The 23049-nt window shown below is 43.6% G+C and overlaps 1 protein-coding gene across 4 annotated transcripts in view; it reads right to left on the bottom strand.

The window, feature by feature from the left end:
- ZHX2 (zinc fingers and homeoboxes 2) overlaps window positions 1-23049 on the bottom strand; it is a 75648-nt gene that overhangs the window by 43135 nt on the left and 9464 nt on the right. For 3 of the 4 annotated variants that reach the window (XM_017826415.1, XM_017826412.1, XM_017826413.1), the window contains exon 2: window positions 79-145. The exons of the other annotated variant lie outside the window; for it this stretch is intronic. The gene's annotated coding sequence lies outside the window, so the exon portion shown is untranslated. The remainder of the gene's footprint in view (window positions 1-78; window positions 146-23049) is intronic. 4 annotated transcript variants of the gene reach the window in all.

Genomic DNA, 23049 nt, shown 5'->3' with positions numbered 1-23049 from the left:
TTAAAATATTCTCCTTCTGTTTGGGCAAGCTTGAATTTCCCACGTAAAGAAAAACAAAAAAAAAAGCTAATCACTCACAGCACTGGAGTTTTTACATCCTGGGAATCTCAGTTCTTACTTTGAAGTTAAGCAGTACTTCTGACATCTACAAAAGAGGGAAAAGCCATGTAAGTCAAGGAGAAAAGTAAAAGAGGAGAAAATAGCAGCCATCCCTTCCACTGTATGAGTGACAATTTAGCTTTTTCACCAGTAACCAGGAATGCTGACAGGAATTCCAGCAATTCCCTTTTCCACTAACCACCACTGACAAGCAGAATTTCAAAGATTTGGTCCTCCAGCCCCTTTTTCAGTAATATGATGAACCTTGGGGCCCTCTTGGGAAAAAAAAACATCCACATTTCTTAGGCCAAGCAGACAGTGGAGAGCACTCACATGCTGATGTCCTAAGATACCACTGCTGCGGTTTGCACTGGAAATACCCACAAAACATCTGCTGCAGCTGACACATACCAGAACAAACTCTTTGGCTATTGGGAGCTTAACAAAATGCCATCAAAACTGTCCTTCTCCTCCTTAAAGGGATTCACCTGCTCTGTCCCAAAGCTAAAGCTGGCTTTCCTCATTTTTACTTTTTTTTTTCCTCCTAAAAGAACAGGAGAGGAAGGTTTAGCTTCAGCAGCTGCAAGAGCAGAACTGATAGAAAAAATTCCCCTTTGGCAGTGGCTGTATACACACCTGAAAAACACTGTGCCTGAGGGTCTGCAAGAACTGGTAAAGAGATAACAAAATGGTCATGGGACTGTTCTGAGTAAAAGAAACACAAGCGGCAAACAACCCTGCTAGCCCCCCAAGAAAAGAGGCAGAAACTTATTGATTGCTTCAGCAGCACCGTGAGCACAACTTGCATTTTCAGTTCAAGCTTTTCAAACTCGGTATTTGAGTTTGAAGCTCCAGACTCTGTTATCTGGCCAGAGGAAGGTCAGCTGGCAAACTCGAAAGAAATCCCTTGGAGTCTTTTGCTCCTTCCCAGCAGGTTAGGTTGGTATTTTTCTGGGTCTTTTCAAAGGAAGATATGACTTGATTTCCTGAAAGACTATATTGGCTACTGGAGGAGCTGGGAACCCAGAAGCTATTACACAACCATAACCAATTTTTAAGAGCTTAGACTAGAAAAAGCTGCATGTTTATTCACAGATTAAAGGGAAGCTGCTTCCCGCTTTCCTCTGTCTCAGAGTAAGGCAAAAAAAAGCCACTTTCACTGAACTGTAAAAGAGAAATAAACACAAGGGATAGCTGCAGATTTTGTGCTCTTTACACCTACATCACTTTTGGACTCAGCAGGCAACTTTCTGCTGCTCTTCCTCCCTCTTTTGGGTCAAATTCTCCATTCTCACATGGTAGGCTGCAAGCTTAGCATGAAGCTGTTTCTGTATTTAATGGGTTTAGGCTGGTTATCTTTATAGCAAAACTGTTATCTGAAATTCTGCTTTTTCAGTGCTGTGTCCAACACACAGAAGTGATCCTACAACCTGCCAACAGAATTAAAACCACCCCTATGAGTAAAACACTTTCAAAGAACAACAAAATCACCTACTGTGCAACACAGGTCCCTATCCTTCCTCTGATCTCAAACCTCTGCTTAGAAAGTTAATTAAAATAAATATGTATGTATGGAGCTGTTGCTTCTTAGGACTGTATAATGAGCCTCACAAATTTTGGTGCTTTTCCTAACGACCCAGCTGGTGAAGCTTCTGCAAGGATCTCCACTTTTGGAAACACAAAGCAGGAAGAAATCTCCAGAGTTATTAAATCCAATCCCTTGCTGTTGTACTCGTACCGCATGATCCTCTTCAGAAAGTATGCAAAAAGTTTCTGCCCCTCGTGGCTATGAGAACATGATTTGGGTTTAATATAACAGCTCAGAAACAAGTTGGTAATATATGTATATAAATACATATACATACATATTTCAGATCTTTCAAGCTATTTCACGGTTCTGGGAGATCTGCTACTGCTTTTGAATGCCTGGAGTTAGGCAATAGTGCAATGACGGAGTCACAAACATGTTTCATATAGAAACACTGAATTTTTTTCAACAGTTAGATAGTCACTGACAAAAACCTTGCCTGAGTTTGTTTGTCTTGAGCATCCCTGCGTGGGCAGCTCTTGAGCAGCCTCCTGTTGGGGGCATGCTTATTCCAAGCCAGCACGAGGCAGGAAAAGCAGCTCTCCTTGACATGAGAGCATCACAATGCCGGGATCCGGCAAATTCAGACCAGACCTCCATACTGCACAGGAGGGCATTCACACGCAGGCATCATGATCTCACCTACATGAGCTGTGCCACACAAACACCTCACAGTAATGGACAAGAGCTGGGCAGATCTGTATCTGCTGGCTTCCATGTGGTGTCAAGGTGAGTACATATACAGAACAGGTAATGGTGGTTTGTGAGTTACCACCCACCTCCTGGTTCACAGGAATTGCCTGTTTGTTTGTTTATGTGGTCCACAGCATGCAGTGAATGATTCCAGCTACCCCAGCCATCCTTCATTCTCTGCACCCCGCGCAGGAGACTCAGCCACCAGCTGCTTCATTATTCTAGATGCTTTCCAAAAAAAGTAACATCTCATGGCAAAACAAAATAAAATAAACAAAAAGGCTTTTAAAACACTTGATAAACACCAGCACTCCACGTGGTTTCTGCAACCCAGACACTACAGCACTAACCACCTGAAAATGGGATTAGTTTGCTTTGTTCACCATGAAATTTCTCACGAAAAATGAGATTGTTGAGATATCTTTAGTGAGCTAAAATGTAAATGTCGAGCTGCTGTTACAGCATGGAAGAGAAATAATGGTACTTTTTAGATGCTTGACAGAAAAGTTCCTTAGAGACTCCCTCAACCTACAGAAATGATCAATTTTGCAAAAGAATATTTTACAGAGAGAAACAGAGTTGGGAGCCCTGAAAGCACTTGCTTTTCCCAGCTGCGCTCAAGATGAAGGAAAATAAAACCCACACTCCTCCTGACCTCTTTTCCTGAAAGATGCCAGCTTGGTGGTCTAAACCCTGGGGTCAGCTGAAAGCACTGCCATGGAGCAGGTCATGCCAACCCTCCATGGCCCCACCAGGCTTTGGTGCTTCCCCCCAGCACTGCTGGTGTGCTGGTGATCCATCACCACGGCTCGACTGCCCCAATGTCCAAAATCTGTGGTACAGGCAATAGGTCAGGACAAACTTCCTTCATGAACCTAATGGGCCCAGGGTTGTTGCTTTCCTCTGCTGCTGGCTCAGCGAGGCAGGAATAGCCAAGGCCGGGATGCAGTGAGGCACTGGCAGCCACCCATTATGTCCGTGCTCTTCACCCTCCAGCATTTGTTTTGTACCAGGCATTTATTAACTTTTCAGTGCAGCTTATACCTCTATTTCCCTAAAAACTACCATGATCAAAATTACCACCTTAGCAATCTGAATTACTTCTAACAGCAGACTAGAAATGCTTTCTATCGAATTAAATATGCACAGCTGTGTCAGAAATGGGGGGTTTGCAGCCTCTCGATTGCAGACTGTTATTACAGCATGATTAGCAGATACAAACGTTCCTGAAAGTCGTCTTGTCTCCACACGCTGAAAATCCCAGTTATCTCAACAGATCCCAAGAGCCCCAACAACTCCCGGCTGCTGGTCCAGCCCTCATTAAACATTTATCAAACCCGGCAGACTGCAGAGCAATGGAGCATCATGCTCATTGAGCATCCTTACCTTCAACATCTTTTCACAAAGCTAATAAAATTAACCCATCCCTGCCCCCATCCCTACAACAGACACTTAAAATACAATTGAAAGTTTCCATCAAACACCTACTGAAAAAGCCACTAAAAACCCCTTAGTGCTCTGAGGTCTCCGCATAAGTGCACACACACTGTGCAGACAATGATGCTCAGAGAGGCCATGGGATAATCCCTCCCACCTCTCCATCCCCAGCGGTCTTATCCCTGTGCCACTCGGCATTCAGCTGCCTTTCTCCAGCCTTTTGAATGAAGCTGAAACAGAGATGGGTATTTCCACATCACAGCAGCTGCTGCTGGCAGCCCCTGAGCTCCCCAGGAAAACCTGGCGCTGACCTGGAAAACACAGAGTAGGAGGCTCCTGCCAAGGGTTGTCTTCTCCACCTCAGCAGGGTGACAATCACTCTCAAAAGGTCTTAATCCACACTGTACCATTCGCAGGTATCTGTGAGCAGAAGCTGTCCCATAGAGTCATTCCAAGGGCGTACCATGCTGCAGCTTCCCAGCCTTTCCTTCCTCCAGGTAAACTTCTATTATCTACAGGAATGGGCCAAACTCCTCTTTGCAATGCCTTCTTAATATTACCAGCTGCTTTTGGAAATATTCAGAAGCATAAAAATAAGCAAAGAGCAAGTAATAGCAAAATAAGAGTACATAAGAGCAAAAAGCAAATAAGCTATCTTCTAAAAAAAATAAAGGAAAAAACTTCATAGGTTTAGGCCCATTTTCAGCGTGCAGCACTGCCACAGAAACTATTGTCCCTCTCTTAGAGCTTTAGAAGATTTCAGAAAACATGCTGGAAGCCTGGGCAGCTATTGAGGCTACCTTTGCCTGACTGGCACCCCCAGGGGATTGCTCCAACTCTCAGCCACAGGCTGCTCAGGGTAAGCAGCTCTTACCTTGAAGCTGGTAAGAAGAAGTGGTTTGGCTGCCAGCAACAGCTGCAGTTGGCTTCAACTGCAAGGTGAAACGGGCTAGCGAGGGTCCTGGCCTGACTTCCCTGGCACTGGACTGACAGATGGACAGTAACTCTTCCACTTCTCATCTCAGTGCTCTCTTAAAACATATGCAAACAAATAACAACATTAACTCCATGGCCCAGCACAGGGGGATGATCCCCCATGTCTTCACTGAGGTTCTACAGCCTTTCTGCACCTCACTTTCCATTGTTAAGTCTAGTTCATCAGAAACCAGAGCACTGAATCAGAATGAAAGAGAATGGGAAAGCATCGCTCCAAGCAGATTATATTTACTTTTCAACACATCCCCCAGTTGCAGATGTCAGCACAGAGAAAGGTATATTACTTTTTTTTCCTATCTCCTTAACTGTTCCTAGCTTCCTTCAACAAATCAAACTGTTTTTTTGAAGGGTGAGAAATCTCAGTCTCATATACTATTTTAAATTGGCAGCAAGGGGTTTAGAAAAAGAAGAATATCTGACCGCATAAGAAAATTCAACCAGAGAGAGACAGTGATGTCCTGTAGGATTCTGATGAACAGAAAGTTCATTATTAATTTATTTGGCCTTTAGTAAGGTTAAACTATTTCACATTATTTCTCTTAAACCTTGCATTTCAGACTGTCATCCTCTGGTTAGTTATCTACTTGGCCATAGTAATAAATGTGCTGGAAAATAGTTGTCAGACTCTTCTCTGCCAGAACCATGATTGGTAACTGTTTTCCAACACAGTGATTGCTGCACTGTTGTTGGACACTTTTGCTGCCCAACATATGTACAGCAATAACTTTTATTTTATTTTAAACAACCAAGATGTGGACTGTTAACCTGCTAATTAATTTTCAACACCATGGGATGTCCTCTTACAGAGTCATAGAATCATTTAGGTTGGAAAAAACCTTTACGATTGAGTCCAACCCTTAACTCAGCACTGCCAAGTCCACCACTAAACCACGTCCCTAAGTGCCACATCTACACATCTTTTAAATATCTCCAGGGATGGTGGCTCCAGTACTTCCATGGGCAGCCTGTTCCAGTGCCTGACCACCCCTTCTGTGAAAATCTTTTCCTAATATCCAATCTAAACCTCCCCTTGGTACAACTTTAGTCCATTTCCTCTTGTTCTGTCACTTTTACCTGGGAGAAGAGACCGACCCCCCAGCTACAACCTCCTTTCAGTTAGTTGTAGAGTGATAAGGTCTCTCCTGAGCCTCCTTTTCTCCAGACTAAATAACCCCAGTTCCCTCAGCTGTTCCTTATAAGATTTGTGCTCCAGACCCTTCACCTGCCCCACTGCCCTTCTCTGGACACACTCCAGCACCTCAATGTCTTTCTTGTAGCGAGGGGCCCAAAACTGGACGCAGGATTCGAGGTGCAGCCTCATCAGTGCTGAGTACAGGGGGACAATCACTGCCCTGGTCCTACTGGTCACACTATTTCTGATACAGTCCAGGATGTCAATGGCCTTCTTGGCCACATGGGCACACATTGGCTCATGTTCTTGGCTGTTGACCACCACCCCTCGGTCCTTTTCCTCTGGGCAGCTTTCCAGCCAGTCCTCCCCAAGCCTGTAGTGTTGCAGTCCCTGTGTTCAGATTCATCCAGGTGTCAGACAAGTTTGCTGGAGAGATATGGTGTAAGTTGTACGCTAAGGACACAGGCAAGAAATCACACGCTCCTTCCTCTATCCACTAAATATCCAGGCCCATAACAACAGGTGGAAAAGACCAAAAGAGAGAACTGAAGTGAACACAATACAAAAACATGCTACCCCACATGAGTTCCCACAGTCCAAATGCATGTGTCAATTTGGAAAGGACAGGAGTCATCCTGCGAGACTGTCTCCAAGAGCAGGCAGGTAGGAAAAGTGTTGTGAGCAGCAGCCCATCAGCACAATTTCACATATGGACGATGCTGGACTGCAACCAGAAACATCATCAGCTATTTTCACTGCTTAGATCCACTGTCAGAGTGACACAATTCAAGGCCTCCCAGTACGACTGTTAGGTTTGGCCTGGTCTCTCCAGTTTCAGCCTGATTTCCTCACCACATGACACAGCCCAACAGCAGTCACTCTTTTCTCCTGCTCTTAATTCACTCACTCTTTTGTTTCCCTTCACCCTCAAGCTGAAAAGAAAAATGAAACAAACAACTTAAAAAGGAAAAAAGCAAAACTGATCAAGACCAGACAATGACTACATTTTGCTCGCACAAAAATAAATACAAGGGGAAGGGGTTTCCCTTTGCTGGCTGTTTAGACCATTCCAACTTTTGGCTGTAAGCACCAACGTGTTTGCAAATTCCTGCCAAACACAGCAGCCATCAATATAAAAGGGGTAAAATAAAGAAATGAGCACAGGGTGTAAACATAAAAAAACAATCACTTTGCTCCTCTCAGATAATTGTATTTATGCTTCATTCGCTCATGAAGACCAGCACCGTTACGTCTCATTGAGTCTCTTACTTTCACTAAGAGCATCCCTGTGCCTTATCTGGATAGTTCAGTGAGATGCACCTGGGTCAGCAGCCCCACATATTTGGGCCTTGTGACCTATTTTCAGCTACACATAATCACAGAGCCACAAACAGCCCATAGGAAAGGCTGCCTTATATGTTGCTATACATTCCCGCTCGGTGCTGAGCTTCAGCTGCTCTCCTTACTGCAAACTCCTGGAGGTCCAGTTTGACTGCAGCATCTCCCGGGGCACATTCCTACCTGCTGCACTTCTCCACCCTGCACAGCCCCAGCACTGTCTCTTCAGTCCCCTCACGCTCCAGCAAATGGAGACAAAAGGGGAAAGTCTGCACACATCAAGCACTTAAAAAATGGGTTCAGTCCCAAGGACTGGGAAAGCTTGTGGAAATCCCCACAAAGCAGTTGTTTTTGAGGTCTTTCCTCTCTATCCTAGGGACAGGCAGCACAGCCTGGGCACTGTGTCTGCTTATTCTACTCATAATCAGTAACTCTGGGCCCATCCTTCCCCTCCAGCTAGACTTTAAGGCCAAGAATAAAAAGGGATGGAATGAAACTCCCCTACAGCCTGCCAGTCTTTCAGTCCCACAAATCCGTCCTACTGATTTATCACCTTCACTGCACCAATGCCTGCATTGAACACTGTCCTGGTCCACAGCCCTAAACAGCCTGGGATGTTTTTGGAAGCCAAAGCAACAGAGGTTCAGATACTCAGTGTGTGATTCCTGCAGATCTAAGTTCTGTATTGGAATCAAATTAAAATTTGGATCCTCCTTAGTTTGAGAGGTGGGCCCATGGGAATCTCATGAGGTTTAACAAGACCAAGTGCAAGGTGCTGCACTTGGGTTGGGGAAACCCCCAGTCCAGGCTGGGAGATGAACAGATCAAGAGCAGCCCTGTTGAGAGGGACTTGGGAGTGCTGGTGGATGAAAGACTAGACATGAGCTGGCAACGTGAGCTTGAAGCCCAGAAAGCCAAACGTGCATTACCAGCAGGTCGAGGGAAGTGATTCTGCCCCTCTACTGTGCTCCTGAAATCCCACCTGGAGTGCTGCATTCAGCTCTGGGGTCCCCAAGGAAGGGCACTGCCCTGTTCGAGCGAGTCCAGAGGAGGCCACAAAGATGATCAGATGGATGGAGCACCTCTCCTATAAGGAAAGGATGAGTGAATTGAGGTTGTTCAGTCTGGAAAAGAGAAAGCTTCAGGGTGACCTAATTGCAGCCTTCCAGTACCTGAAGGGAACTTACAGAAAAGATGGGGCAAGACTATTTAGAAGGGCATGTAGTGACAGGACAAGGGGGAATGGCTTCAAACTGAAAGAGATTGGGTTTAGATTAGATATACTGAAGAAATTCTTTATTGTGGGTGTGGTGAGGCACTGGAACAGGTTGCCTAGAGAACTTGTGGATGCCCCATCCCTGGAAGTATTCAAGGTCAGGTTGGATGGGTCTCTGAGCAACCTGGTCTAGTGGGAGGTGTCCAGGCCCATGGCAGGGGTTGGAACTAGATGACCTTTAAGGTTCCTTCCAATTCAAACCGTTCTATGATTCTACCAGAAAACATCTGGAGCAACAGATACTTTTCACAGCTTTCTATCTGATTCAGGATCTAGGACATAATTACATTTCTGAGAGAGAACCCTACTACTACTTGGATACACCTTTGCCACTCACTCCAGTAGGAGCAGGTTTGAATGAAGCAAGATAACATGCAATTCACACCCCGCTGTGAAGAGCTGTTCAGGAGAAATGCACTTTCACCTTTTAAAAATCGGACAAAATCAGATTTCATATAAAATTTATCTTATCTTTCCACATAACCAGCAATATGACATTAAATTTCTTGTGTCTCATGGTATATTTAATGAGGGGGAAAAAAGGTAGAAGTGCACACCCCTTTCTCCAGTGCTCCTTGTTATTCTTCCAGAACAATTCTTCAAAGCTGCTGAGATCACTGTATGTTACCTCCCTTTTGAAGGATCAGATACATTGCATCAAAAAGCATGCAGGAAAAGTTCTAGGGCATGAAACCAATTTTTGCACACTTTTATCTGGGTCAGCTTTTCTATTGATTCTGCAAATACTGTATCATTTTTTTAAAGTTAAGGTTTTTTTAGTTTAAAAAGAAGAAAAAGAGAACATCAGAACTTAATTCAAACATCCATCTGAGCCGAGGATTAGTTTTGTTGGGTGACTCCAAATCAAAAAGGTATATTTTTTTTAATAATAAAGTCCAACTAACAGTGAAAGAGCATCGGATTGATTTCTAAATTCAGTAAATGCCCTCTTCCCATACTGCTTCTGTTTTCATTAATACTATTTAACTTTGCTTCTAGGTGCACAAAACTTAACGAGACAAACACTCACTCATGGTTTACCAATAATTCATTCCTTCCTTTCTCTGCCCCTCTGCCAAGTCTTCCTCCATGGTTATGAACTATTTGGCACAGCCCCCAGCTTTGCTTTATGTTGTTTCATCAAGACACCCAATGTGTGTCTTGAGGTGCTTTGAAATAGAAATAATAAGTAAGAACTGGCCTTGGGTGACAAAAAGAGCGGATCCTATTTTGGGAGGAGATGACTTCCTGAAGACATCTTGAAGGTCTCGTATCAACTTCATCTGTACATGCATGGGAAATGGAGAAAGGACACTTCTAGGAGGATGCCTACAAACAGCTGACAGATTATAGTAGGAGAGACTCCCAAAATTTGCTTGCAACTTCAGATGACAGCAGAAAAAAATAAAATAAAGTAGTTGGGAATTCTACTTAAGTTTTGGTGAAAATAAAGAGCTAATGAATGGCTTTCAAGTGCTTTTCCAGAATGGAATGCTTTTGCTTTTGAGAGATGCTTTTTGCATATTTTGGTGGTCGTGTGATGCTAGGAACAAAAATGTTCAAGAGCCTGATTATCAAGTGTGCTTCTGCTGGAAGTCTGGTGCCTGCTTTGACAAGACCTCGTTTCACAGGGATCTGGGTGCGCGGTGAGCAGAGCACGTGCTCTTCCAAATCAGAGCTCAAGAAGGATCTGAATAAGCCCAGCGTTTCTTTCCTGGCTCTGGGATGCATGTCTGGCATGCTCAAGACCCAGAGGATTGTCTGGGCAGATCCATCAACCTTTTTACATTCCCTTTTCTCAGCGTGGAGAGCTGGGATGGAAAGATGAGTAATGGTTTCCATCACACCCTCTGTGTGACACAAACAAACCCCCCAGCCTAACAGATTTCTGATAGGCAAATGATTAAACCCCAACATGTACTTGCCACAAGTAAACGCCACAAGTAGTGAAGCCTTGTCTTCACTAGGGACACTGTGCCAGTCCTGCACTAGGCTGCTGCAAGCTGTCTCCAGCATTGCACATCTACAACCAAAGAGCTTCAGAAAAGTGAATTGCCTCTCTGCAGCTGGGCTGGAGTCCCCTTGCCCAAGGATGACCCTCCTTCCAGAACCCCACCCTGCTGTACTCCATCCACGGCCGAAGTGTAGCTATTAATATACTTCTAATTGCAGGGATTACTGCTATGTTACACTCTGACTTCTCTCTTCCCCCATGCATTAACTGGTTGCTTGGAGCTTTGCAACCTTTCAAAGAAAATGCCTTGAAAAATAAAGACTGGGAAGGCTCATGTTAAATTGGGAAACGAGCACGCCTTGCTGGCTATCCCGAGAAACTAGGACAGGCTTCTCTCGACCAAATCTCCAGGTATCTCTGAGGCTGTAACCGTCGGCACAATTCTTAAAATACACACAGGCTGATTAAAGGCTGGCTTACAGCACTCACTAGACTTACAGCACTAGCACTGATTCCAAAATCAAACAGACAAGATGATTTTTGAAAGAAACCTTCTCCAAATGCAAGGCTCCTCTCTGGACCCTCTCCCTGGCTTGCTCTCTGACCTCACAACACAACAAGAGCTCCCCTTGGGAAAACCAGAGGTACCAAACTGGGCACCAGCAGAGGTACCAACACCTTAAATGTTGATCCAAATTCAAACCAGCAGCTGTTTCAGTGTTGAAGTGGGGAACTTTCTGGGGCTCCTGCCCACCAGCCACCATGCTGCTTCCTCCCTTGCTGGGAGATGCAGCACAGACGTCTGAGGGGAAAGTGGAAGGCTGAGCCAGGACAGCTAGCCAATGGAGGAGTCAACTGCAGAGCAGATTTCAACACAAATATCTCACCCCAACAGGACACTTTCCCTGGGGGAATGTTTTTATTCCCTGTGTGCCACATCCCAGGCCTGCTCCTTCATCCACTCGTCTCACATTGAAAATTAACCAGCAAGTACCTTCCCCTCCTCCCCCTCACATCAGGGGGAACAAGGGCTGCTTCCCTTCAGTTGACTTTCCCAACTCCCTCTTAAGTATCAGAGCACCCCCATGACATAATGAATTTAATATGGGAAGTGTATTCATCCTCTTATTATGGATAAGGCAAAGTAAGACTAATAGTTTGGATTTATTTTAGTTATGTCAGTTTAAATTAAGGCTGTGGCTTTGCAAGAGTGCAAATCTGGCTTTGTCACGCCCACTACTTGACCAAGACCACCACATCCCAGCAATGCAAAGTGCTGCCTGGCTATGACCCCCAGTAGACCCCAGCTGCTGGCAGATGGTGCCCCTGGCAGCGTATCTGGTGGCTGCCATTCCTGTACCAGGCCGAGGGCTGCGGCGCTGGGAGGGCTCCAGCTGCAGCTTCCATCGACACCATCCCCCTGGACTGCCACTCACACCACACCCTCGAGCGTGCATTCCAGCCTGCTTACCAACACTTCCTAATTTAAATATTTAGGGCTTTGCCACAGATGTAGATGCTTTTTCGCTTGTGCTCTTTCAGGTGGACTTCAATAGTAAACAGGTTTTGGCCACCCATCCCACAGCAGGTCGTAATATGGGGGACAATTTATCATCTCCAACAGAGCTATCAGGCAAATGGGTTAATGTACGAATGTTAATGTATGAAGGTTAATGTATGAATGTGCTGAAACTGAATGGACTCTCTCAAACTAGATTCAGAAATGACTACAGGCAGAAGTCACTGAAGAAAGTGAGTGGTAATGATCAAATTTATACAGAATCATAGAATAGTGTGGGTTGGAAGAAACCTTTAATTATGTATTAATTATTATTAAAATGGACCACAATTCCAAACCTCTACATATACATGACCTCTCAGTGAAGGAAACAGCGGCTCTGAACTATCTCCTCTAATGCAAGTTAAGTAAACAACTTTAAACAAAGCTCAGCAACCCTCCAAATCAAGGCAGGGCAGTCACAGCACTTTTTAGCCTGTCCTCCCTGTATCTTCAAAGCTCTCTGTGAAATCAGTCATAACTTTGCCACTTGACCTCTTTCCTTTGCAACACTGTGACAATTTCCGAATAACTGGGAAGCAGCGCAGCACCATCAGCCTCCACTGTCCAAAGGCAATCTGCAGAGTTTGGATGTAATTTGTATTTATATGATTGTGTTTTCCAAATGAAATGTGTGGTCTAAGCAAAAACAGATCCAGAGTCTTCACTGCCTTCATCCAGACTCAGTCATATGCTCTCACATGTCCCACTGAAACAATCAGGACCTCACTTGTGCCCCAAAATCCCCTAGATCACTCTATCCTACAAGGAGCTCTGTAATGCTCTGTTCAAAGATGAACAGCGCTCAGAAATTTTCTCTTGATGGAAGCTGTATTTAAAATGTTTTTCTACTGTCCTCAGTGGGGTTTCACATTTTGGATGTGTAACAAAGCAGATATCATGTGCAAGGAACTATAAATCCTGACTGCACAGAACTACCTTAAAGTTAGAGCTTTAGCACTGGATATAGACCAAATCTGACCCCTTGAATCAAATTGCTCAGATCATCTCTGCTGCTAAAATAAAGGCAGAATTTTGTCCTGAAAGCTTCATGTCGCTCCTCAGCAGTTTGCAGCAGAGTCTAACCAGAAACCTGTCAGGTTTCTAGTCTGTACCTCAAATAGTCTTGTCAAGTCATACAATCAGCAAGAAGCAGCCAAGGCAGGGTTTTGTTGTCAGGGAATGTAAACAAATAGCAGGCAGTGCTGTTCATCTATCTCAGGTTGGTGCATATAATTTTAATTAAAGCATTTATGTAAATACAGATGCAAATTAGGTTCAATATAGCATCTGCCAAATTACTATCAAAGACTTGAGGCTACTGGCAAATTATCAGCATGAGCTTTCATGTGAGGGTACCAAATCCAGTCTTGGTACAGAAGCTGTATATTTTATTTGGCTTAAATTGGCAGTAGAATACCATATCGGTACATACAAAAGAAGCTAAATAGTCTTCCATTTGAAAAAGAGCACTTCGTAGGTAAACCAACATCGTTAAAATTCATCCTTTAGACAGCCTATGTCTAGCAAGGAAAAAAACTCCTTTTGCATTTCTGCAACACCTATCAAAGAAACTCAAAGTGCCTCTGAAATGTTAATTAATCGATACTCTCCCCAAGGGATATCTACTTTAAAGATGGTTATATGGAGCCTGCACTTATCTCTCATTTGCCAAAGGCTCGCAGGAGGGAAAGCCACAGATATTGAATCTGGATCTAGGAGACTTGAGTCCCTGCTCCTCTGCATTCCCATCACAAGACCTCCCACCACAAATATCACACGAACTTGCTCACACCAAAAAGGTGTGAACCTCTTTGGCCTACATATCACTGCCTCAAAGTAGTGTTAACTTGAAAACCTTGTTAACCCTGAAAAGGCAATTACATGACAAGAAAAATAAAGGAAAACAAATCACAAGGGGAGAAAAAAAATACCCCAACATTTGAAAACTGAAGGAATCTTAGATCATGCTGAAAGGATCTTATCTTTGGCAAATGAAAAGGTATGACCAAGATAATGTTCACAGCAATATCAGCATCAAGTTCTGCTGACTATTTCTTCCCTCCAGGTGCAATTCCATCTTCAGGGCCTTGCAAGTGGAGAGCAACTCTCCTTCTTTTTTAATCCTCCAGTAAGACCAATGCTTGGAAAGAAGCAATAGTTCCTAACTTTTAAGAACAGACTTAACTAGATCAATATCAATGATGCTTAAGCAAATGCTTAACATTTTCCCTGCAATATGCTTGCAAATTTCCGAGGGTACGAAATTCCCACTGGCACTGAATGAAGTGAAATCCAATTTATTCAGAAGGAAGCATGAAGTTGTTTGGAAACAATTATTATTACCCGTGCTGAGGAACAGGAGAAGGAAACACAGTAAGGTTTGGAGTCACACAGGCATATTCATAGTGTGACAAAATGTGACACATACATGACATATCATTACTATGCCAACGTTGTTTGGAAGACATTTGTAACCAGCATTTTGTAAGCATATGGTCACACACTGGTCCCTTCCTGTGCTCAAAATTAAAAACAAAACAGAGGGACAGGAGCTAAAGGCATGAAGCCACAGACTGGCCTGTTTGCATTCCTTTGCCCTGATATCAGTTATAATGACTGCACAGTCATTTAAATGCTTTGCTTATTGACTTGTTTGTCTTTAGCATTTTGCTTCCAAAAAACCCAAAACTAAAACCCAAGTAGAGGTAAAAATAGCAAGTGTTGGTTTTGAACACTGGGACAGTGGTGTGAATTCCTACAGTAACTGTGATTTCATGGCTGTAGGGAGAGTGTGGAATAGGAGGAATGAGAAATGGAAATGATATTGAGGTTGCATTTCCTGTTATCTATTGCAACACGCTAAATGTGAGAGCTTCATGCCCTTGGAAGTCGGACATCCCTGCGATCCATGGCTATTAAGAGAACTGGTATGTGCATGTGTATAAATATATATATATATATGAAACTTGCTGGAGAGTAGTAACACTTCATGCTCAGCTTCTGCATATCATGTCTGCATCTTAACTGGGAACCCTGCTTTAGCAAAATCATTTTCTAGGTCCCCTCTGCAGGAAGAAAAAATGCCAAGTTTCACTGGAGGGAGAGGAGTGGTTGTTACAAAGGATGAGACACTTCCCATTCTTATTTTGAGAGAAAACCAAGCAGAAATCACAGATTTGCCGTGTATCGGTTTCAAGCAGTCAAACTCACTAATGGAGGCCAATCTGACGATCTTCATGACTTCTTGTTGATAATCAGACCTCAATAGACTTTTATCTTATCTGAGACTTAACTGGGCAATTCCAATAGATCAAATTACTGCACTAGTTTTGCCAAAGGGTGACTTTCAACATACAAGCATACAGATAAGTAAGAGACTTGCAGGTCTGATGTGGTCTTTGCCATCTGTGGCACTCGGCTGGCACATACTTAGGGACTTGTTTGGAAATCAGTGGTCCCATACTGTATTGAGAAGCTGAGCCATTCAGGAAGCAACTCAAAACCCAGGGACATGAGTGCACCAGAGGAAAAGGAGAGGGCAAGAGGGTATAGTCCCAGCCAGGCTATGGGAGAGGAGGTTTTAATTTCCCACCCGACCTTGTGTAAACCATTTTTATTCCTCAGAGCTTCTTCACTTAATTCTTGTAACAAATACTGGGATGGAAAATACCCAGAAGGATACCAGGTGCTTGTATCTGAAGAAAGATGGGCTCAAATAAGCACCACCAATAAACCACTCTCTTCTCTGCTTCTCCAATAAGGCTGGGGATAACCTTGAGGTGTTTTCCTAAAGCAAAGAAATGTGCAGCTCTAAAAGACTAGGGAGGAAGAGAAGAGCAGTGTTTCATCAAAGGACCTATAGTAGCAGTGTAACAACATAATCTCTTGAAGGGAGGCAAGGATTAAAAGTCAGTGTGGAAAGACTGAGTAGGTAGTAAAAATCCAACAGTTACCCATCTTTCAAGACTCCAAGGCTGAAGCTGTGGTAGGAAGAGGGAAGGGGGTTGTTCTGCCCAAGAGGTAAAGTTGTGCCTTGTTTCCTCTGTCTGCATATTTTTCCACTTTTTATTTTTGGATCTTGCAACATTATACAGCACTAGATGGCACATAACTAGAATAACACCCACCATGCCCTGCTCTGGACTGCAGTGAAAACACCAGAACCACCCCACAAGGGAGGATGATGAGAGCGGACCTGCAACACTAAAACATGTCTTTCACCTCTGTTTTATTCAGGAGGATCTCAAAACACACTATCAGAAATTTACAGGAACCAAGACCCCAGAAACACTCTAGCAGCAGACGAACACCCACATAACCTTGTCAAAATGCTACATGGCAGACAGGGCTGTCGCGGCAGAGCCGTCATGAAGAGCCCAGTACGAGTCCCTTGCAGGCCAGAGAAGGGGTGGCTTCCCACAGTGCACACTGTGCCTCAGGGCTGTGCCAGCACAGCCACGTCACTCAGGGACCGCTCCACTCATTTGGCCAGTACAGATTTGCTGGCAGAGGTCTGAAGTGCAGGCATGGCTTAATCCCAAGCTATTTTCAGAAGATAGGATGCGAGCTAACTTCCCAGCATACAGTACAGCCTGTGTGATAATAAAAAATCCAGTCTTTGTGCCTTTCCAGAGCTGCTCCGCTGGAGGCACAGACCATTGGGTGCTGTCAAGTAAGAGCCAAGAAGCTGATGCCATGAAATAAATGGTTTTATTAAAACTCCAACAGGACAGTTCTCTAGACACAAACTCTAGATGAGCACTGTTCTGGGCTCTCTCACATCACATTAGTGCAGAAGGACCCACCTACACGAGCAGGGCAGTCAAAAGGCCAATTTTCACTTCTTAAGCCAAGGCAAGCACAATGTAATAAACAGCATCAGTGGCAAAAATGAGAAACTAACACATCTCAAAGGATGATTAAACTCTTCTGAAAAGGCAAGGTTTAGCAGGTCCCTCAGGACAGCTTCATCCCAAACTCAACTAGGAGCCATTTTATTTGGCTGGCTGATCTGCTCCTCCATTTCTGCCCATTAGCCAGTTTTGCCATTTTTTCCTCTTAATTTTAGGCTTGCATAACACTTTCCTAAATCAGAATTTACCATGAACCAAAGTGTCTGCTGGCTGAAGTACCCACCAGTCTAAACGCACTTGAAAATTTAAGCTAACTCTTCTTCTAACCCTGTGCATCACCCCTGAGGACACAGGCAAACACAGATATAGCCAATAAACAGCTTGTTTCTAACAAAAATGCTGGAGACTCACAAGTACCAGCGAACTACCAGTATCCCATGGTTCACTTAGATGACAAGACATCACTTTGAGGGCTAGACTTTAGAAACTACTATTCATGAATGTGAACAGTCATTTTTATCTTGACAAGACATGGAAAAGGAAAATGAATAATGAGTTGGAGCATCCTCTAAAGCAAGGTCCAGTTCTCAGTCCCAAAGTGTTGAAATCAGGAATCTGCACAAGACTACACACAGACATGCTTTTTCCTTGGAGATGTAACTTGCAGCTGAGCAGCATGCAGAAGACACACCTGGAATTCCGCTGCTGCCAGCCACTGATTTAGTTCATGGTTTGATACCAAGAACCGAAAGTTGACATTTTGACAGAGAACCCCTCCTTTTTCCAGTTACTTCACAGGATACAGTAAGTTTCTACTTACTGACACTGTTAATTATCACTGTGTTTTCTCACATAATTGATACTTGATCATTGATGCCTTTGGCAGTGATAAGACACAACCCCCAACATTTTGAATTACACTGATCTTCCCTCTGGTCAGGAACAGAGATTTTACAACATCTCTCACCTGTGATTCAACCTCAAATTTAGAGAGGAGGAATATGGTCTGTTTGGGGTGGCAGACTCCTCCTAACTTCGAAGAAAGAAGTTAGGAAAGGAGTCGCAAAACTTAGGTGGAACTTTGTGCCGTTGCTGAGATGAGGGGCAGATCTTCCATGAGGTAGAGAGCAGCTCTACAGATGGTGAGGTAACAGCACCATTGGCAACTAAAAAACACCAAAGATCTGCTCTGCAGCCTCCAGTGCATCTGTCTCTAGAAGAGCTGCACCAATCAACAGACAGAGCCTCAATTCTTGCATTTACCCATTTTCCAGCTTTTGCAGGAATTGCTTCAGTAAAGAATTACGAGAGTTACTCAAGATCTGGATGCTGTTCTTGTAGCAGTAGAGTCCAAGTCTTCCCCAGAAACACTGCAGTTTTGAGGGCAAAACCAGATGGCATTCAGTACGCTCCTGGAATATTCCTGGAGATCAGCGTGACAATGGAGTCTCACCAGGGCCTGCTGCAGTCATATAGGGCACAACATGATCATGTTCTACCACTAAGTTGTGGCTACCACATTCACTTGTTACAGCAGTGTGAAATCAAGCTGTTAAGACAAACCCTTAAGCACTTCTTCAGTGAAGGGCTTTGAAATTCTATCCTGGATCTACCATAACTAAAAGGAATGACTCCAGGGGGGAAATCAGGCATCCCTTGCAATGTGATATAATGTGGGATAAAATATTCACACTCTGTAAGAAATAATGAGAAAGTTGTACCAGGGAATGTTTCCAATATAGATTTGTTTTGCCACCTGGTTCCAGCTGAGAACTATGTGCAAGCCCAGAAGCTCAAACAGTATTGAAGGCTGGTTATTCCTAACACACCCTGCATCTTCCAAACACAGAAGAGCTTTTTTTACTCTGAAGGCCATCTGCATAAGGAAGAGATGTGAAGCACTGTACAGACAAGTCCTCACTCCTGGAGTCATACCTGTTCTCTTTGAAGCATATCTCCCTACTTTACCAAAAAACGCCTCTCACATGTATTTACACCAGTGTTCGCTCTGCGGATGGCTGTGGAAAAGAAATATACATTTTAATCTGCCTGGTGCAACACCAGATGAGCTGCAGTTGGGATTTAGTGGACAGACTCTTTATTGCTGGTATAAACAAGCAATGCAAAGAACACAATTTTATCTCCAAATCTGAATAAAAGGGAAAAATCACTTCCCTGCTGCTTCTTGGTACTGGAGGGAGCTAAAACCACTAGCACATTCCCAGGGAAAGCACTACTCAGTGCTGCTCCCTGCAATCACGTAGGAGCTCTGTTTGGAATGCAACGGGAATGACATGTAGCAATGGCTTCAGAGGAGGCTTGAGGAGCGTCCCCCTCATTCACACTAACCAGACTTCAAAAGTAGCATTACAGTTTTGGATAAAACACTTCCATTCTCTGCTGGCTTTCTATTGCTTGGCTCCAGGCAAATTGTTCAACTTTTCTGCCTCAGTTTCCCCATCTCTTAAACAAAATCTCCCCTGGTAACCTTCCCTGGAGCTATGAATTACACTTCGGTGCTTGTAGAGGAACATGCAAAGGAAGGCACTACAGGAACTATAGACCATCAATAAAGCATCCAAGGCTCTGCCACCAATACTGTAGGAAACCACCAGCTCACTCAACCCCTAGAGCCAGATGTGCAGTGCTAGCTTGGAAAGCCAAAAAACAGACAGAAGCTGGCAGCTTCTTCATATTCATGAGCTCTTTAATAATGCTCAACAAAACTTGAAGGCATGTTCTCTGCTGTTGCTCTTGCCCTTTTGCACAGTGAGCAAGTCATAAATATTTCAAGGGAAGAGTCCAGAAAATTTGCAAGATTGGTCCTTGCCTTTTACAGCATTAATGAGCAGGCCATTAATAGTTAATGAAGCAGCTGCTGGTGATCTCAGAGGTAAAGGCAAGATGAGAACAGTAGTGTTTGCCCATTCGCTACAATGTGATAATGCAAAGGAATGGCTTGATCCTTCTAACAAATTGTCCCCACCATGGCAAGACCCAGGAGTTAATCACAGGACATCCAGCAGAACCACATGCAACCCCCCTGCCCTGTTGCTGTCACCCAGCAGGGATGAAGACTGCTGCAGATGGTCTGAACGGACCGTCCTGATGCTCTGGGCACATCTGTGGGAGTGTAAAGGCCGTAGTGCTGCATCTTACTTAAACACAAGTGCAATGTTCCAAACACTTACCCAGGTAGGACCACATAGCAATGCCTATGGGCAGGTGCCTGTGTGCACCCTCTAGTCACACATATGTAACAATGCCACTAAAATGACTGGGGGTTTGGGTCTCTTAACAGTCTCAACTGCTTGTTCAAAGCTGCACCCTGAAAGCCAAATTCACAACACAATCAGGCAGACAACTTCAAAGAACAGTTTTTGTGATTTCAGCCTCATATGCAGAGAGGACTACGGTGCAAAGGTATTTTTGCTGTACTTTTTCATACCTCTGAACTGACATCACCTTGTCTGTATGTTTGCAGCTGGGAAAGCACGTCACCTTTTGGCAATTCCACTTGCCAGGAGCTTTACTGAGGAAGGGTGCCACAGGCCAGGCTGCTGGGAGCAACTCTAGCCCTACAGCCTGTGCAGGAGTAAAATGAAAGGGGATGTCAAGAAGAATTGGGTATAAGTTTGGACACTGCCAAACTCAATTTCTGTCTTTTTATCCCTGATTTTAAGGGATTTGTGAGGTTTGTTTCCATCTGCCTCCACATTCACGCATATGTGGGCCTAACAATCCCAGTACAGTAACTTTCTACTGGTCTAATGAAAACAGACAGGGTGTGGAGGAGAGACACCCATCACTGGTGCTATGGAGAGTGGTTAGTCTGACCCCTCTTTCCAGTGCATGCAGAAATTCAATCTCACAAGTCAAACGCACTAAAAGCTGTTTGCGTTGGTCCTGCTGGCCTCAGGAATAATCAGTCTCCTGGATTTCAGCTCATCACATCTGGCTTGTCACAGATTAAGCTTTTTCTGTGGTTTTCTGATAAATGTCTGCACAAAAAAAAAAAAAGGATGGGTAGCAGAGAGGCTCCCTGAAGATCCCATGTGGACAGGGTCAGCATAGACCCATCTCCTCCCACAGAAAATTGAGTGGGGTTTGGATGCAATCTGAGTATATCCCTTTTATGTAAGTGTCCTTAGCATAGAGTGCAAAAGTTCATCTGTTCCGGCTGTTCAGAGCTGGCAGTCAAGAGCCTTGCATTCAATGGGAAGAGGAAAAGGAAAAGAAAAGCTTAATTTCAAAGTTACAGTATTAATTCCACCCTCCAAACCAGAGATGTTTAGTAGTGCAAGAGTCAAAGGCAACTGCAACACTAGGCCCTCTGTTAAATAATTAACTATGATTTGCCTGATCTATCTGCAGGTTCTCACTGAAGAGACACAAAGCTTCCCTATCAACACCCCACTCTCACCTAAGCAGTAGGTTTCCTACAAGCACCTCCTGGGATAATCATCCTCTAGTTTTTGACAAAACTGGTCCTTGGCTTTGCACCTTCCAGCAAGACTCTGCCTGCTACTTTCAATGCAGATCAAAGGTGACCTAAGTAGATCCTTACTGTACTAAGACCTATAAAATAAATTTATTATGTTAAATTTCAAGTAATTATTTTATTCTGTAATTTGATTAAAAACTATAATTTGCCAAACATGCTTTCGAAAAAAAATTACTACTTAGACTTAATAGTAAAGTACATAATTACTAATGAATGTACAGTGCTTCTTTTTAAAACACACAGCACATAACATTCCTTCATGCTTTAAGTTGGAAGCATCTTAAAGTCATTATAAACCTTGATTTAAAGACCTAAATACCTTAAACTATTTAAATCACGTTAAGGATGAAACTTAACATATGAAGAACCCTTCCAAATCCAAATGTGTTGGGATGTTCCTCACTCTCATATCATCTATTTTACATATTTTAAGAACGGACATTTTAAAACCACAGGCAAGTAAAAAAAAAAGTTTAATGACCAAAAAAACCTATCCAACCTCAAGTGTTTCTTAATCAACTTCCTACTAGCTGCCCGTTTCATTCAAGAAAGAAGAAAAAAATTATTTTACCTTGTCCTCTAGCTACAATGTAAAACTTTCAGTGCTAAGTGTGTGTTAAACTTTCTGTTTCCAACCCTAAGAATATTTACTTTTTAGTGATTTTATAACACAGCAAAGGGACAAGGGCCATTCATACACTAGCCAAAAATTAATCAAGCTGCAACCCCAAACAACCCAAGTGGCCACAGCAAAAGGTGAAGAGTGTTTTAAGGTGAGTATCTGTAGGTGGTTAAAGACCAATAATAAAGGGTGGCAAATCACAGTCTTTCTCCACTGCTGTGCAGACCAGCATTCATGAATTTGAGCAGAAGAAGGGTCTCTGAGCCAACCTGTGCCAGAAGCTCCTCATGGGAACTCTTGAGAAGATGTTACAGCAGTGCCTTGATGCACAAACCAAACAATGACCTTGCAACATATGGCAGCCTCCACCCTGAGATTCAGTAAAAGTGTCAAGACAAGAGCGAGAAGGAACAAATAAAACACCTATCTACACAGGGGTGAACAAAATGCAGGCAGATTAAAAACCAACATAAAATAAAATAACTGAAGCATGTTAGATGAAAACACAAGCAGTGGTCCTACTGCTTGTGCCAGTGAGAGGCAAATAGGAAAGGATGTCTCAAGACCAAGGCAGCTAACTGAAAAACAGGATTAAATTCAAACCTTGACTGCAGAAATCAATACAGACTCAGGTACAAATTCAGCTTTCCTGTGCAAATGCACCATGTCCAAAATGCAGCACACTACATCTCATACTGCTGCACACAAAACATCTAGAAATTCAAAGTGTGGCAGAGGCCATGTGGTAATTCCCATCCCCTCTTGCTATCTGCTACATTCTGAAAGTAGAGCAGCCTGCAAACAGCCACGAATCCTTTGCCATACACTACTGCATACTGTTTACATCACCACCAATTTTGGGATGCAGCAGCCCTTGTGTTAAATACCCAAATATCTCCTTGCAAAGTACCTCACACACTCTTCACTGAGTGCTTCATGTTCAGCAGCGCATTTCAAAGCAGATACCTCACTCCATCAAGCATCACAACAGTGTTT

The sequence above is a fragment of the Lepidothrix coronata genome, unplaced genomic scaffold (genome assembly GCF_001604755.1).
Source record: "Lepidothrix coronata isolate B3197 unplaced genomic scaffold, Lepidothrix_coronata-1.0 Scaffold126, whole genome shotgun sequence".
In the NCBI taxonomy this organism is placed as follows: Eukaryota; Metazoa; Chordata; class Aves; order Passeriformes; family Pipridae; genus Lepidothrix; species Lepidothrix coronata.
This window is presented reverse-complemented; position numbering and strand designations above follow the sequence as displayed.